The 16353-nt window shown below is 43.7% G+C and overlaps 1 protein-coding gene across 4 annotated transcripts in view; it reads right to left on the bottom strand.

Annotated features, from left to right (window-relative positions):
- Positions 1–16349, bottom strand: part of Plp1 (proteolipid protein 1) — a 65591-nt gene extending 49242 nt beyond the window's left edge. For 3 of the 4 annotated variants that reach the window (XM_077107554.1, XM_077107557.1, XM_077107556.1), the window contains exons 1-2: positions 11319–11656; positions 5620–5728 (exon numbers count right to left, since the gene is read on the bottom strand). The gene's annotated coding sequence lies outside the window, so the exon portion shown is untranslated. Of the gene's footprint in view, positions 1–5619; positions 5729–11318; positions 11657–16318 lie in introns of those variants that run through there. The other variant, XM_077107555.1, reaches the window with a different exon arrangement.
- Between the last annotated feature and the right edge of the window lie 4 nt (positions 16350–16353).

Here is a 16353-nt window from a genome sequence, read left to right as displayed (position 1 = left end):
GACAATTGCCTAGGGTCACTCTTTTAAGGAGTAGTAGAGATGATGCTCAAATCCACTCTTTCCTGATCAGAGAACATCAGAGCCTGAAAAGCTAGGTCCCCTTGGCACATAAAACATTGGAAACCTTGTTTTGTGCCATGTGTTAACTCCCACTAAGACATTGTTGCCTCTTCTTCAGACAAGGATAAGCTAGGGCCCCATTGCTGTGTCCCAGTTGCGGGGAAGACCTGTATCCTCCATGCTGTCAGATTTAGGTACAAATCACCTTGTAGGAAAAACCTGTCTTCTTCTCAAAGGTGCTAAGAATGACCCCTGTAGCTGCCCCCCAACAGGAATATGTGCTCAGATGCAGTGCAAGCTGGCAAGTTGCTTCTGTGTTTGTTTTTTTCCCCCTAGCATCTAAATAAGAACTAAGAATGCATGTCACTCCTTCCCTCCATCAGTACGTTTTTTGGTACCAGGGATTAAACTCAGGAGCCCTTAAGCACTGAGCCACATCCTGAGTCCCATTTTTATATTTTTATTTAGAGACAGGGTCTCTCTGAGTTGCTTAGGGCCTTGCTAAATTGCTGAGGCTGGCTTTGAACTCATGATCCTCCTGCCTTAGCCTCCAGAGCTGCTGGGATTACAGGTGTGTGGCACTGTGCCTGGCTACTCATCAGTACTCTTTCCTCTCGGAGTACTCTTAATCATTTGAAAGTTCAATGAATAAAGGGACAGGCCACCACCCCTAGATATGACAACACTACTCTTTGGAGTTAGGCAATGACTATAAAGAGATCAGTGATTCACTGGGGAAAAGTCACTAGATTACTAGGGATGTTGCACCAGCTGAAGTAGGATTAACTCCTAAGTGGCAAAGAGGATTTGAAAAGGATCCCTTAGAATTCTGCCAGTGATTCTTGTGTGGCCTTTCTCCTGCTCCAGACCATCCCCCATTACTCCCATAATAAGATGCAGTGGTTCTCTGACTCTTCCACTGTCAAGGGACTCTTCTCTGAAAGAATAACATTCCCTGGGTTTCCTTCCCTGAATTATTCATCTTTGCTGCCTGGGCATGACAAAACTTCTCATTAAGAGCCCTGGGTGGGAGGGACCTACTAGGCCCAGCCCACAGAGCAAACCAGAGAGAAAGTCAAGGGGAGCTGCCCCCAAAGGGGCTGTGAGGCAGAGACCCTGACACACAGAGCCTCGGGAGGATGAATAGAACCTCTGGAGGCTTGTGGCCATAAGATGAGCCCAGTGCTAGTTGGGGCTGTCATCCTTCTCCAAAGCTTGTTTCCAACCCAGAAGGCCTGCTCCCACCAAGCCTTCCCAGTCTTAAGAGCCTTCTGAGGCTGAGCAGTCAGAGAAAATGCAATCATGGGACTCAAGAGACCTGGGCCTGACTATTGGGACTCTGGCTGGAAGCAGGGACAAGTGATCTCTATTGTAGCTAGAGAGATGTAAGCCATGTGGTGGGAAGGACAAGGTACGGGGAGAGGAGACATAATTGCTAGCTCTAGCTCAGGCATTCATGGGCTGTGTGAACCCAGGGGCATTGCTGGTCTTCCCTTCCTCTGAGTCCTCAGCTGTATAGGTGGACAGTACTATGTGCAGCAGGGATTCAGAGTATGGGATCTGGGGACAGACTGTAGGGTTCACATCTCAGCTCTGGGATACAATAGTGCTACCTTGAAAAATTGCTACAAATGTATGTAAAGCAACCAACACTCAGCCCTAATAAACATTCAATAATCATTGTCTTCTTGCATTTCACGAGTCTCTCATTCTCTAGAACTTGATGCACTTTCAGGTCTATCTTTCCAGAGGGAAGATCATATTTTTGCAGGTTTGTAGGTTGTCTAAGTCACTCCTTCAGAATACAGACAGATCAATACCTATCACATGGGAGTTTATGCAAATGTAAACATGACCCACTCATTTCCTAGACACCCTTGAAAAGACACTGACATAGAGAATAATGATCCCACCACTCATCCAGACTCTGCATGCAATAGGGGTACACAAACATCGAGGACCCCCTCAGAGAGGCAGGGAAGCTGAAAAGCTAGGGCAAGAGGGACAGCAAGAACCAGGCGCTCTCCTTCTCGCACAAAGTCTGGCTGCCTTGGCTTCACTACAGTACATTTTGGGAGTGACTTAAGATTCTGCCTAGGATAGGAACTTATGGAGAGAGGGTTTAGTCCCTTGCTTTGTCACCTTTGAAGACATTAATAGTTGTTACAGACTGAATGTTTGTGAAATTCATATGATGAAATGCTAACTAACCCCTAATATGATTACAGATGGGGCCTTTGGGAGGTGTTTAGGTTCAAATGAGGTCATGAGAGTAGGCCCTACACAGTGGGATTATCAGCATAAGAACATGAAGAGACCAGAATGCTTATACTCGTATCCCCCCCCCTCTCTCCCTCCCCACTTCCCTATGTGAGTACACAGTGAACTGGTAACCATATTCTAGCTAGGAAGTGGAACCTCACCAGAACTGAAAAACACAGGCACCCTGATCTCAGACTTCTGGATTCCAGAACTGTAGACAACTGGTTGCTGTTGTTTTTAGGTACCCAGCCTGTGATATTTTTATGGTGGCCCCGCTGACTAAGTCAATGTCATTACTACAAACTGCACTCCCAGGACAGACCACATGGAAGTACTGTTACCAGCATTGTCAACCAGAATGGGATGGGCACCAGTGTCTCCCCATCCATTCTTTTATTCATGCGTTCATCCAACAAGATTTATTTGGCATGTATCCTGTGCTTGGCCCTCTGCTACATGCTGTAAAATGCACAGCAATGAGATGAATAGACCTAGGCCTCAATCTCTTGGAGTCTAAATACTAATAGAGAGAGGAACCAATGAAGAACCATTCATGTGGATATGAGATTACAAATTTCAATAAACACAACAGAATCAAGAAACGGGATGTGAGAGCCTATAAGATAAAAAGTAAATATAAAGTAAAAGGCCAGGAAAGAATTAAGAGGAAGTGATATTTAAGCCTCCACCCAGAGAAAGAAAGAAGACACCAGCTAGCTCTGTTCCTGCCCCTGAGAAAGAGCATTTCTGAACCCTTTGTCTTGGTAGAGTCAGTATCTCTGAGGTCTGGATACCTGCTAGCTTTCACTTGTGTACAAACATTCTGGGCTTTTTCAACCCCTCCCCATCAGACCACAAGCTTCCACCACTAGGAAGACTGTGTAAAGGTAATGACTGGGCTGAACCTCCTCCAGAGACTATGAAAAATCAGGTTAGGGTTAAGTCTAAGAATTTCCATTTTAACCAGGCCCCCAGGAAAGTGATTCTAAAGTTGCTGGAATTTGGAGAATCTTTTGGATACAGGATGAATAAGGCAAGTTCCAAAGGCAAAATCCAAGCTAATAAATCATGGCCCATGTTTAGAGGCCTGTGAAAAATTTCTAAGTGTTTTTTCTTAGGCTGACCAACCATGGTGGTTTGCTTTGTACCCACCCAACTTTAGCATCAAAAGTTCTTTTTTGGGCTAGGGTTGTGGCTAGGCTTGCCTAGCATGTGTAAGGACTGAACTGGATCCTCAGTATCACATAAAAATAAATAAATAAGTAAATAAAGGTATTGTGTCCATCTACAACTAAAAAAAATATATTAAAAAAAGTACTGTGTCCCAGGAAATCCTTCAGTCCTGGGCAAACCAGGATATTGATCACCCAAATTTCCTAGAGAAATGCCCACCTGGATTCACCTTAAAAGGGAGGAGTCATTAAAGGTCTCTCCAATCTCTATGGCCAAGGTGCTAAATTTGCCTTCTTATCCATCTGGCAAGAGGTGAGCAGAATGTCTTCCTCTAGCTCTCTGGCATGCACTCTGTCTTTCTTTTCTTTCTAGACAGGTGTCATGAAAATAGAACTGTGACAACTAGCCAGTAGGTCCAACAGCAAAACCAAAGTACTAAAGATGAGAACACCAATGCTTCTCCAAAGGCTATGCCCTGGTATTAAAAACTAAAGCAGAAAGAAACCATCAACTGACAGATTCACAGGGTAATAGAAAATAAGACATATAGCATCACTATGGCAACCAGCCTCCAAAGGCCGCCAGCACCTGCTTCTTTCTACATGAGATTTCCCCAAAACAAGGATATTTCTTACTTCCTTGTTTCTCTTTCAATAAAGATGTTAATTTTATTTCCCCTCATTTGTGTTTAATGTTCCAGGAGCAATTTAGCTTCCTCTCAACTCTCATAGCCCCTCCCTGTCTCTCCCAAACCTTTTCTTCCCCCGAATCCCCATCTTTTCCTTTCCCCACTATGTCTTCTCTGTTTTTTCTCTGTTCCTGCAATTTCCTGCCCCTCTCCCCCAAAGCAATATTTCTAACTACGCCTTTTCCCAGAGCTAAATCTTCATCCAGGATGTTTCATCAGCTGTAGTTCTAATGGCCTAGTAAGCATTGGTCTTTGCTCTGGGTATGTTCCAATGTCCCCATCCTCTGTTCTGGTATTCCCCCTACTCTAAAGCTGGGAGATACAGTACAGTAAAACCATGTCAGCCCACAGAGCAAATAAAGGGAAAGAAGGGCTCCAAGGTAAAAATAATAATAATAATAATTTTTGTTAAGTGCTGACTATGTGCCTGATGCTACTCTAGAACTTTATATCTGTTATCACACTTAATCTTCATGATGACCCTAATGACATAGATATTGTTTATTTTCTCACTTAACAAATGGGGAAATGGAGACCAGTTATGATGCTTTTAAAAGGTCACATAGCTAATAAGTGGCAGAGCTAGAATTTAAACCCAGGCAGTGTAACATCAAAGCCTGCTCTTTATTACTACTTTCAAAAGAAGTTTCAGAAAGAAGACCTTCCCTTTCTCATTAAGTGAGAAGAATGGGGTCTAGGTAAAGCCTTTAACTGGCATTCTCTAAAATGTGTCTGGTTAATAAAGAGGCCCTGAACAACACACACACACACACACACACACACACACACACACACACACACTTGCTCTGGTCCACAGGGACAATAAAGCAGAAAGGTGAGCAAGGGAATGCAGGTGTCCCTCATTGTGAATCTCTTCTCTTTTTCAGACATTCATCTAACACATATTTAGCCAATATTTTCCACAAGGCTCTGTTCAGCCTATCCAGAGGCCTCTGTATTGTTTGGGGGAGACCATTAAGTACCAAAAGCCCTGTCTGTGAGGCCTGGATCTCTAGTTGCCATTTTTGACGTGTTTCTAGGGATAATGATACTTACTAGTTGACCAAAAGCATGGCTATGAAAATACCAAACACAGTGCTTGACAGAAAAGGGTCAACTTTGTAGAGACAGAATCATTTCTACATGTGAAATTTCCACCCAAGACAAAGGGTCAGGCTGAACTTTTCCAGAAATGGGATGGATCTGGGGTACAGGGTGCCTCTCTCAGGTTGGGCTCTCTCAAAGCAGAGGAACTCAAGGCTGCCTACAGAATCTACCTTCTTTTTAAAAAATATTTTTAGTTGTAGATGGACACAATATCTTCATTTTATGTATTTATTTTTATGTGGTGCTAAGGATTGAACCCAATTCCTCACACATTCTAGGCAAGCACTCTACCACTGAGCTACAACCAATGCCAGCATCTGCCTTCTTACCTCCTGGAAAGGGGCAGCTTTCTCTTTCCACTTCTTGTGATCAGAGATCCAGCCCTCCGGAAAGTACAACACTCGGTTCCAAAACCAATCTTCTATCCTGATGAGGACTCTGGATAAAGGAAGATGATGCCAAGACAACATAATTATTATCATCATATTGTGACAAGACATGCCCAAGATTGCAAGGGAAGGTGGTCCCACAGGACAGAGTTTAAAGAAGTGGTTTGGGTAGAGGGGAGAATGCCAGGAAATTCTCAGGAAATCTAGCCATTTCTGTTTCTCTTTCTTGCTTTCTACACTCTTATCCTCTTCTTTCTTTCTTTGGCTCTGTTTTTTGGAGAATAGTTACTGAGTAAACAGTGGAAGAAGGAGATTACATGTGCATAAATTGCTGACTTGTGGCTTAATATAAAGGGACTCCTTTGGCCTTAGTGCTGAATCTTTACTGCAAAGTGGCGATTCAGGAGGACAAGACTGCCTGTGCCTGTGCTCTTCCAAGAAGATCTCATGGCTACAAGGTGCAGAGCAGAGTATAGGTGTGCACACACATGTCTCGTGGGGAGAGGGAATAGGAGAAATGCCACAGAACACAAAGCAGAAGACCAGTTTGGGTTTTTGGTGTCAGACAACAGTGTGGCAGCAAATGGTTGGCTTCTGAGCCAACATTTCTAAGATCTAATCCTAGTTCTATACCAAATCATTAGATCACCTTGAGCCTTTCATTGTACCTTTCTGGTCTCTTCTGTGAATTTTATAATGAGAGTTTTTTATTTGATCTCTATGATCTAGCTATTTCTATGTTGATGATTTTGTATGAGATTTTTGAGGGGTATGGGTAATGCTAGCTCTTCTTCCTTTGTCCTATACAAGCCTTTCCTCTCAAATTTCAGTCTTTCTCCCCATTTCTCACCCACAAGGCACTTCTAAATCACCTGAGAGGACAGTTAAGGCTCCTACCATCTCTGTTCATGGTAGAGTTAGGCCAAACTACTGAGCAGGATTAAAGAGAATTGGTGGCAGGGGGCAGGAGGCTATGGAACAAAGAAGAATCAAAGCCTTTAGGAAAAAAAATGTGTGTTCATTTCATCCATGATTCATCTGGTGGCTGAAAGGACCTCCTTATTGGGATGAAGACAACTTCACTACTAATCACAGCAAAGTCTGATTTGGAAGGAGATTTTTTTTTTTTTTTTGGTACTAGAGATTAAATCCAGGGGTGCTTTACCACTGAGATACATCCCCAGCCCTTTTTATTTTTGAGACAGGGTCTCACTGAGTTGCTTAGGGCCTTGCTGAATCACTGAGGCTGGCCTCGAACTCATGATCCTCCTGTCTCAGCCTCTAGAGTCATTAGGATTATAGGCATGTGCCACCACGACTGTCTTGGAAGGTGGTATTGATGGAACTAGCCACTGTTCCATAACTTTTTTTGTTCCATAATATTTTAAGGTAATTTTAAGGATCTAGTTTGTTTTCACTTGACTAGAACAGTCAGTTGGAATTTACCTGGCTTTGTCCCCTAATTTGATGGCCAACTTGTTTGACCTTTGGGGAAAAGACCTATATCATGACCAACCTCTGTGGAACACAGGTTGGAGAATGTATTTGTCCAGGGTGAGCTTTGATTCATTTTGGGGTGGGAGTAATAGGGATTGAACTCAGGGTCACTTAACCACTGAGCCACATCCCCAGTCCTTTTTATTGTTTGAGACAGGGTCTTGCTAAGTTGCTTAGGGCCTTGCTAAGTTGCTAAAGCTGGCTTTGAACTCACAATCCTCCTGCCTCAGCTTCCCAAGCCAGTAGGATTAAGGCATGCACCACCATGCCTGGCTGGCCTTTGACTCTCAAAACAGCAGGGTACCTGTCCTTTCATTACTTTCTACTCTCTTCCTGAGATCAGGGAAGCTACATAGAAGAATCAAGTGCTATGATGAATACATGAATAAATCATTCTTCTCCTCCTATCATCCCACTTATTTAAATGAAGAGATCAATCTTCACCCTTGATGAGCATCAGGAGATTTCAATTCACCTCTAGAAGATGACACTCTAAACATGCTGGTTAGTAGAGGTCCAAGTAGGTACAGGACAATGGAGAGGCCAAAAACTGAGTATGGAATTGGACATTAGACAGACACCTAAGTATTTCTTGGCCACTAAATACAAAAAAAGAGTGTTGTTAATGTCATTTTAATCATTACTGCTTGTCTACCTTCATTTTCACCAACTTGTAATCATGATACAGCTATATTTGAGAAAGTGGAGGTAGGATGAGAGTGAAAGTACAAGATGAGAGGGAGAAAAGACAGATGTATGGTATTGAGGGTCTTCATTTTCACATCTGTAAAATGGTCTAAGAAGGGCCCATAATAGCAGATAAAATTAAACTTAGAAGGTAAAGATTCTGAAAAATATCAAATAATTGTTCTGTATCCCACCAAGTTGGAACAAAGAGTCTTCCATACCTCTGACATTACCCTTGGATGCCAGAAGCTTCTCTCTCATAATAACTATATCTTGTTTCTAGTATGTACAGGGATGAGATAATCCCCTCAGGGCAAAGGGATTGGAAAAGCAGTTTGTTGCTGCTTTATTGTGAGTGGGATCCCAGCAAACTTTCTGCCAAATCATCAAAGAGAAGGTGGAAGAGAAGGAGGAGAAGAGAAGGAGGGAAACAGGAAAAAACCACTTCAAATTCTTTCCCTCTAGTACCTGAGAATGAGTTAAGCTACCCTACTCTCATTTCCAGTTTCTTCCTGGGTGCTTCGGTACAGTGCTAAAATGGTTATCCCTACTCAGTGAACCTTCTAAACCATATCCTCTCCTTTATCATTTCATAGGCCTGGTTCTATACACAGAGAAGACATGGTTTCCCAAGTGCTTTTGCTTAAGATGATGCAACTGAGCAAATTTTCTGTCTATGCATTATTGCTTGCCTGAAAATGTCAAGACCTCAGCATCCTATTTGTCTTTCCTGAAACTGGACCATAATTGAGGCTAGTTGTACTAGGTTTGCAGTTGTGAAACAGCACCTGCCTTTGACTCAGCAGTGGGCACACCGCTGTGGAAAGTGAGGGGATTATAGAACACGTGGGAGGTAATGCATGGTAGAAAGGCAATGTGAAGGTTACAGAAAGAAACTGACAATGGGCAGAAAAGAAAAGTCAGAGTTCTCAAAGGAACACTCGGCATTTGAAAATGATGTTGCTGACAATGCAGGAGTGGATGGCAGCAAAAAATGATGTGTGTGACCTGCTGGGATTTGAAGTAGCCTGTTGTCTAACTAGTATCTCTGGTAACTTTTTAGGAGTGCCTGTCATTGATTATAACTTGCCACTTCGGGTCATATGCAGCATAATTTTACAAAATAAATAATGTCACCCCTGTACAAAAAGAAGTAGTTTAATTTGGCACCGTACCTAGTATTTCCAATTATTCTGGGTAAGTGACTGGCAAGAAGGACTTCATTAGTATAGTACAAGTAGAGGCCACAGCCACAAATTAAAAGGACTGCTCTTCACACCCAAACTTCTCTGGCCATAGTCACATTCTTGAAAAATAATTGCTAACAGCAGGGACATGACCCTCATGTTATGACAAAGAGTTCTGTGTGTGTGTTTTCATACACACTTGTATAGATACCCAAATGATGAACCCTATAGGAGGGCATAATGCATTGTTCATAACGTTAAATTTACAATTCTTGGCATATAAAATTTGCAGACTCGGGCTGGGGATGTGGCTCAAGAGGTAGCGTGCTTGCCTGGCATGCGTGCAGCCCGGGTTCGATCCTCAGCACCACATACAAACAAAGATGTTGTGTTTGCAGAAAACTAAAAAATAAATATTAAAAATTCTCTCTCTTTCTCTCTCCCTCTCTCTCTCTCTCACTCTCTCTTTAAAAAAATTTGCAGACTTAATGATATTTATATTACTGACATATAATTAATGCAATTTTGGTTTTCTGTGTAATTCTATATAATTATCCAACAAACTTTTCCTTACTTCAGTGTTCGGGATCTTATTGCAGAAAACATTAAATTTATCCATGGTAAAAGCAAAAAGGAAAATACAGGAGGATGGTCAGACAGGAAAACAGATTAAAAGAAAGGTAGAAAGAAAGGAGGAAGGAAAGAATCCTAAATAATTGGAGACCACTTAGAGAAGCACCACAGTTAAGAGTGCTGTTAATGTCACATAATTCTTCTAGTGAGGAAGGTGCTTATTAGCAGTTGCAGACAAATATGTATGCACCACGAAAGACAATTATGAGATATAGACATATGTATTCTGTAGGGTTGGATTATTATAGGATAAGCTTCTTGGGAGGGTGTCTGGCAGGTTATGACTTGTGTGATGTGACTAGCAGATAGATTCTGAGATGGATGGATATGACACTCATTACTGCCTGCTGGAAATTAGTCTGTTTTCTAGGCCATGTACTAAATGATCTACTCAAATGCTAAGAGAAGCACTCAGGCCTGGCAACTGATGACCCATACAGAAGCCTTCTTTGGGAAGGATTTACATTACAAACCCACTAAAATATAAACTACAAGAAGGTATGAATTACTACTGTGTTCATTATTGTATCTCGGTCACCTAGAACATATGGGAGATGATTTGCCTTCAATACATATTTGTTGAATGTATGCACAAATTAATGGAAGTTAAACCCATTCCACACAGTAAATATTTATTCACTCTCCAAGTTCTGTTGTTTTTGTTATGTAAAGACACATATCTTACACAGCATGGATTAGAACAATCCCCCAAATGAGTGAAATAAGATATTCATGTGCATGATCACAAGTATAAACCAATTTACCTTTGAGGAGAGGTGTGACATGGTCCTATCATCCCCTAACAAGAAGGTTGCAGAGTTATGAGAGCCAAGAGACAAGGAGAGTCAATGCAAGTGCTATGGAAACCTTAATGAAACTCTTCTGCATGGGTAGTGAATTGCTCTCAAGTGGCTAATTGGATGAGTGATGATTCTGAGGGTCCATCAACAGAGAAATGATGCATACTGGGATGTTTGTCAATATGTCTTCCCTAGCAGGAGCTCTACCACTCTGTTGTGTCCTGGACACTGAACAGAGAAGTCAGCAACAAAGGCAGGGCCATTCGATTACTTGGTGCCATGCTGGTGCCTCTACCTAATGTGTCTTTGAAGATGGGAAGGAACTTGGTTAACCTCTCCAGCAGACTCCTCCAAATTAAGACACCCCAGGCTTTGTCTACAAAACCCATACTTACAGGGGCTGGGGATATAGCTCAGTCAGTACAAGGCCCTGGGTTCAATCCCCAGCACTACACACACACACACACAAAAAAAAAAAAAAAAAAAAAAACTTAAATATTTCATTAAGCTGGGCACAGTGGTGCAACCTGTAATCCCAGAAGCTCAGGAGGCTGAGGCAGGAGGATCATGAGTTCAAAGCCAACCTCAGCAACTTAGCAAGGCCCTAAGTAACTCAGTGAGACCCTGTCTCTAAATAAAATATTTTAATAACCCTGTCTCTAAATAAAATATTTTAATAAGGCTGGAGATGTGGCTCAGTGGTTAAGTGACCCTGGGTTCAATCCCTGATATCAAAAAATATATTTTTTTTCATTAAAAGGAGGTTAAATCTTTGAAGTGTCAGACTTGTACCATTCTCCAAAAGTCAAGAGAAAATTGAACATGTCTAACATACCTTCAATTTGGTTCAACCTTGCTCCATTTGAGTCTAGGACTGAAACCCCCACAGCCAGTACTGCCCACAAACACACTTGGTCTGTCTCCTGAAGTCTGGAGGGCTAAGTTATTTCCGGCCTCTGCCACCAATGCTGGTAAGTATTGGTAGAAAAGCTCCCACTTAGGAGTACACTGTCACATCCTTGGAAGTTGAAAATGACCCTGAAAAGAAAAATTCACACACAGCAAAAAGATGCAGACTTGTTCCTTAGAGATCCAACTGAAATGCCCCAGTCATCGTCAGCAGATTTTTAAAAAGGCATCTGTCTTTTATTTCAAACCCCCTCCATCTTCCTACCCCAATGCTTCTAAAAGGTGGCTAACACTCTGGGAGGGTCCTTGGATTTGGAATACAGTCTGACTTCTGAGGTACCCCACAGGCCACTTTCTACTTCAATGAGATAAGAAATGGGGGGGAGGGGGCACACCATGTGAGTAATTGTAGTTGGATTCAGGAAGCTATACTAAATGATTATCCAACTTTGCCCCTCAAAATGCAGCCCTAGAAGTCACTGAATTTATAAACAAAACCCATCCCAATATGGACATGCTGCCCCTCAGATGGAGGGTTCAGGAAGACTGCATGTCAGCAGGGTGCAAATGCAATTTTTCCTGCATAGGACTAAAATGTGATGGAATCTTTCCTGCAATGAAAGATTTATGAAAATGTGCTTAATCCATTTTTAGCAGCTCAGTAGTTTTTTTCATGACAAAATAATGTATTTCATCCTGAAAACATATTGACTATTGTAGCTTCCACACCACCTCAGCACTGCAACAAACCCACTTCTCATACCAGCAAGGCAACCACACACCACAGTTTGTAACAAGAAGGAAAAGGTTATGGGGTAAGGATAGACACAACTTTGTACCCTTTAAACACCAGAAGATACTGAGTTCAACTTCAGAGAGTGTAACTTCCTTTTGGTACAGGGAATTCTTGGAACTGGCTTATTCAACTCCTAGCAGAAGTTTACCCAGTTCTTTGTCTCATTTCCTCCCATCTTTACCAAGAATTTGTTTCTAGAACCTTAAGAAAACTATATATCTTCATCATGTGCTCATTCCTGTAGCCTCACACAAGAAGGGATATGTCCTCCCAGAAACTGACCCTGCCATGCTGTCAGCTCTCCGGGATCCCATGGGACATATGGGAGGCGACACTATAGACAATGGATACATCCCCAGAAACCTATGGCTTCCATTAGGCAAGAACTCCAGAGTGTGAGGCCACAGGCCCAAGGGGCAAGAGAATAAAAACTGCTTCCTTGTTTCTCCTTATTACCATTAGCTCATACTTGCCCCCTCTCTGTGTGTGTCAAACTTATCATTCTTCTTTGACACAGAGAGATGGAGAGGCAGTGAGCTTGAGAAAGTATCCCTGGGTGCCCAGGATGCATCTTTTAATAAATGATCCCTAATTGCCTATAGTATACTGGGGATTTGGCAGGTAATGTGTCTTTGCTGTCAGGGAACTCTCTATATAATAGGAGGGAGAGAGATGAGTAAGGGAAAGTGTGGTAGAGTATGACCATACTAAGAAGGATGAGAGTCCTGCAGGAACATAAGGGAGGATCTCCAGACTCAGATCTGAGGCTACTGGGGGAAGTTCAAGAAATCATCTTTGACAAAGTGACAACAAAATTCAGTTCAGAAGGGAAAGAGTGTAAGGAAGAGTACTTTGTAGGGAACAGCAAATGAAAATACCCAGAACTGGCCAGGCATGGTGGTGCATACCTTTACTCCCAGCCACTCAGAAGGCTGAGGCAAGAGGACCACAAGTTCAAGTCCAGCCTAGGCAATTTAATGAGACCCTGTCTCAAAATAAAACAGAAAAAAAAGGCTGGGGATATAGCTTAATGGTATAGTACTTGTCTAGCATTTGCAAGGCCCTGGATTTGATTCCCCTGTTCTGGGAGAAAAAAGAAAACACTCAGAACCAGAAAGACAAAATGGACAATTCTGGACACATCAATGCAAGAAGAGGAGTAACCAGATCACACAGTCTTGGACTGCAGCCTGAGAGCAATGGGGAACTGTTGAGGCAGGGGAAGTGAAATGATTGATCAGGGTTGTCAGAGGTAGGAAGTTACACAAAGGAGACAAGTCCCCCCCACACTTTTATTCCCCATCCTGGAGCGCTGCTCTGAGAGGTTCTGTAAGGCTCAGTTCAGGGCCATGGAGTGGAAATTGTTATGCTTGGGAGAAACAAGGAGGAAGGGTGAGCAGACAATAGGGTGGCTAAAGATGTTTCTAGGATAATTAATATTTTGCTTTGTGACCATATTGGCACTATTTGAGGCTTATAATGTTTTCAGTTTCAATCCCAAAAGCTCAGCTCACTCATCAATATTTCAGCATATATTCTTGAAAATTATCTTCTTCCCTTTCACTTGTGGTTTCAAAATTCCTCTTCTTTAATAAGAAGACAGGCAAAGAGAGATGTTGTACAAGTTCCATGCGTGCATATTTTGTTATTAATCCTTCTATATAACCAATGGGCCACCTGAGAACAGCTTCCAATCCTCACAAACTCCTCTCTGATCAGGTTGGGAAGCCTGCAATCAGCCTTAGGACTGACCCGTGTAAAGTGGCATGGACCGTTTCCCCAATACATACTCAAATTCAGCAGACCTGCAGGATGCAGTGGTACATGTCTGTAATCCCAGTGGCTTGGGAGGCTGAGGCAGGAGGATTGAGAGTTCAAAGCTAGCCTCAGCAATTTAGCAAGGCCCTAAGCAACTCAATGAGACCCCCTGTCTCAAAATAAAATACAAAAGGGGCTGGGGATATGGCTTAGTGGTTAAGTGTCCCTGGGTTCAATCCCCAGTACCCCCCCCCACCAAAAAAAAAAAAAAAACCAGAAGACCTGGTGGCTAAGTTTGAAAGGGTAAAGTTTCTATGCTGCAAAGCCCGAGTTAAAATGTAAAGGACCAGATATTGTAAAGTTTCTGAACTGCACACAGAACCTGAAATTCCTGAGGCAGTTAAGACAATACCCAGGACTCCCCATTAGATATGTGACGAAATTCCCCACCCTTTGACCACTTAGTTGTTTAACGACCTGGACCCAGTGCAGTTCGGCACGTAGGCACTCCGGGGCCTAAACCAATCAGTTTGAATGTGTACCCCGTTTTAGTACTGACCTATCACCCCCGCCCGACCTGTTCCCGCCAATGAATGTACTAATCATGTTTGAGAGTTGTTGTTTGATTTCCCCGCGCCTCATGATGATTTGCTCTGATGTATGCAAAGCCCCCCGCCCTCCCCAGAAACTGTACTTAAGCACTGCTTAACCCCTGCTCGGGGCTCTTGGCCGCTCTCCCTTCTTGAGTGAGCACCACGGAGCCCCAGCTAGCTGGATTCTTCAATAAACCCCCTTTTGCTGTTGCATGAGTCGGTCTCTTGGTGGTCTCTTCCTCCGACGTTCGCCGGACCCTTACAAGTTTCACCTGAAAAGTCTTGGATTCTCACTGATGTAATTTAGGAAGAAAGAATCTGAGACTGAAGGTACAAGGGAGCTAGAGAGAAAAGAGAAAGGGAGCAAATTGTGAGAGAGAAAGAAGAGAAAGACCCAGAAGGTGAGACACAGAGAAGAAGCAGGGAGGGAGACTGGAATGGAGAGAGGACAGATGAAAGAAAACTTCAGTGAGAGAGGGAAAAAGAGAGAAAAAGAGAGAAAAGGAGGGAGGAAGAGGCACTGGGAGGGGGAAGTCCCAGAGCTGTTTAGATGATGCACAGGAAAGTTTGGGCAAGGGTCAGAAAGGAGAAAATGGAGCTGCTGAAGCACCTGGATGCCAATAAGCAAATGTGCAGAAGGCAAGGGAGGAGGCAAGCCCACCCTCTCGCCTCTTCTCCATCCAGTGCTGGAGGCAGTTAGGTCTCTGTGCCCTGCCCCCACTGGGATTCCTCTGAAACTTGCAAAACCTGCAGTGTCCCAACCTTGCTCTGTCCTGCCCCCACCTAGGACAGTTGTCCATTCCCTTGAGCAGCCTTAGGGAAGGACTGTCAAGGAGGAAGGATTCTGAGAGCCATAGAGGACCCCAAGCCCCCCAGGGATGGCCTAATGGAGGAAGGCAGGGAAAAGAACACAAATCTAAAAGGATAAAGGGGGATTGGGTAGGCAGGCAGGCAGACAGACAGACTCTCAGGCAGGCAGACTACATAGAAGGGCTCTGAAGTTCCTCTATCATCCATTCACTGTGCCTCCATCCAGAGGGTGAAAAAAAAAAAAAACATTGCCCCTGCCCTTTAGCCTCCTTCTTCCCTCCTTTCTGACCTAAAGCTATTACCTTGAGGATACCCAGTGGCTGTTGCCTAACCCTTCTGAGGTCTTTTTTACAAAATTCATTGGAACTTTACTGCTGAGCCCCAGTTTGGCTCTAGGCTAAAAGGAAAGTGGTTGAGTGGGGGACAGCAGGCCCACTTATGTGCCCTCCTCCAGCTGCAGAGTTGGAGGCTGAACAGAACACCTCTGGCTCTTCTCAAGCAGTAGCGGCAGCCCAAGCTCCTCCCCAGCACAGGGACACACTCTGAACCCCACTCCAGCTGCTGGTGACTGTGCCTTTAAATTGCTGCTTTCAGAGGGTGCATCTAGGGGGAGGTGGGAGGGAGGGAAACATCTTTCTACCGGTCTCCCTCCTCCCTCCCCTCCAAGACTCTCCAGGGTTTAGAGGGTGATTGCTGCCCAAAGAGAATCTTTTTTGGCTCCCTGGCTGGCAGGCTGAGGCCCTCCGCAGCCCAAGGCGAGCCCAAGCAGGAGCCGGTAGGGTTATCTGTGTCAGGATCATTTCCAGGGGAATAGTTCTGGCCCCTGACTGATAAAGACAGGGCAGAGGAGAAGAGGCAGAAGAGGAAAGAGAGCGCAACTCCTAGCCCAGCCCCACGGGCTCCTTGGAGCAGCCCAAGTTGGAGGAAGGTTTTATACTTTCAGCGTTCCCACAGGGATATTCCCCTCACCTTGGCAGCCAGGCTGAGAAAGGGATCCAAGGTCC

The sequence above is a fragment of the Callospermophilus lateralis genome, chromosome X, assembly GCF_048772815.1.
Source record: "Callospermophilus lateralis isolate mCalLat2 chromosome X, mCalLat2.hap1, whole genome shotgun sequence".
NCBI lineage: Eukaryota > Metazoa > Chordata > Mammalia > Rodentia > Sciuridae > Callospermophilus > Callospermophilus lateralis.
Note: the sequence above shows the minus strand (reverse complement) of the source record. Positions and strands in the feature narration are given on the sequence as shown.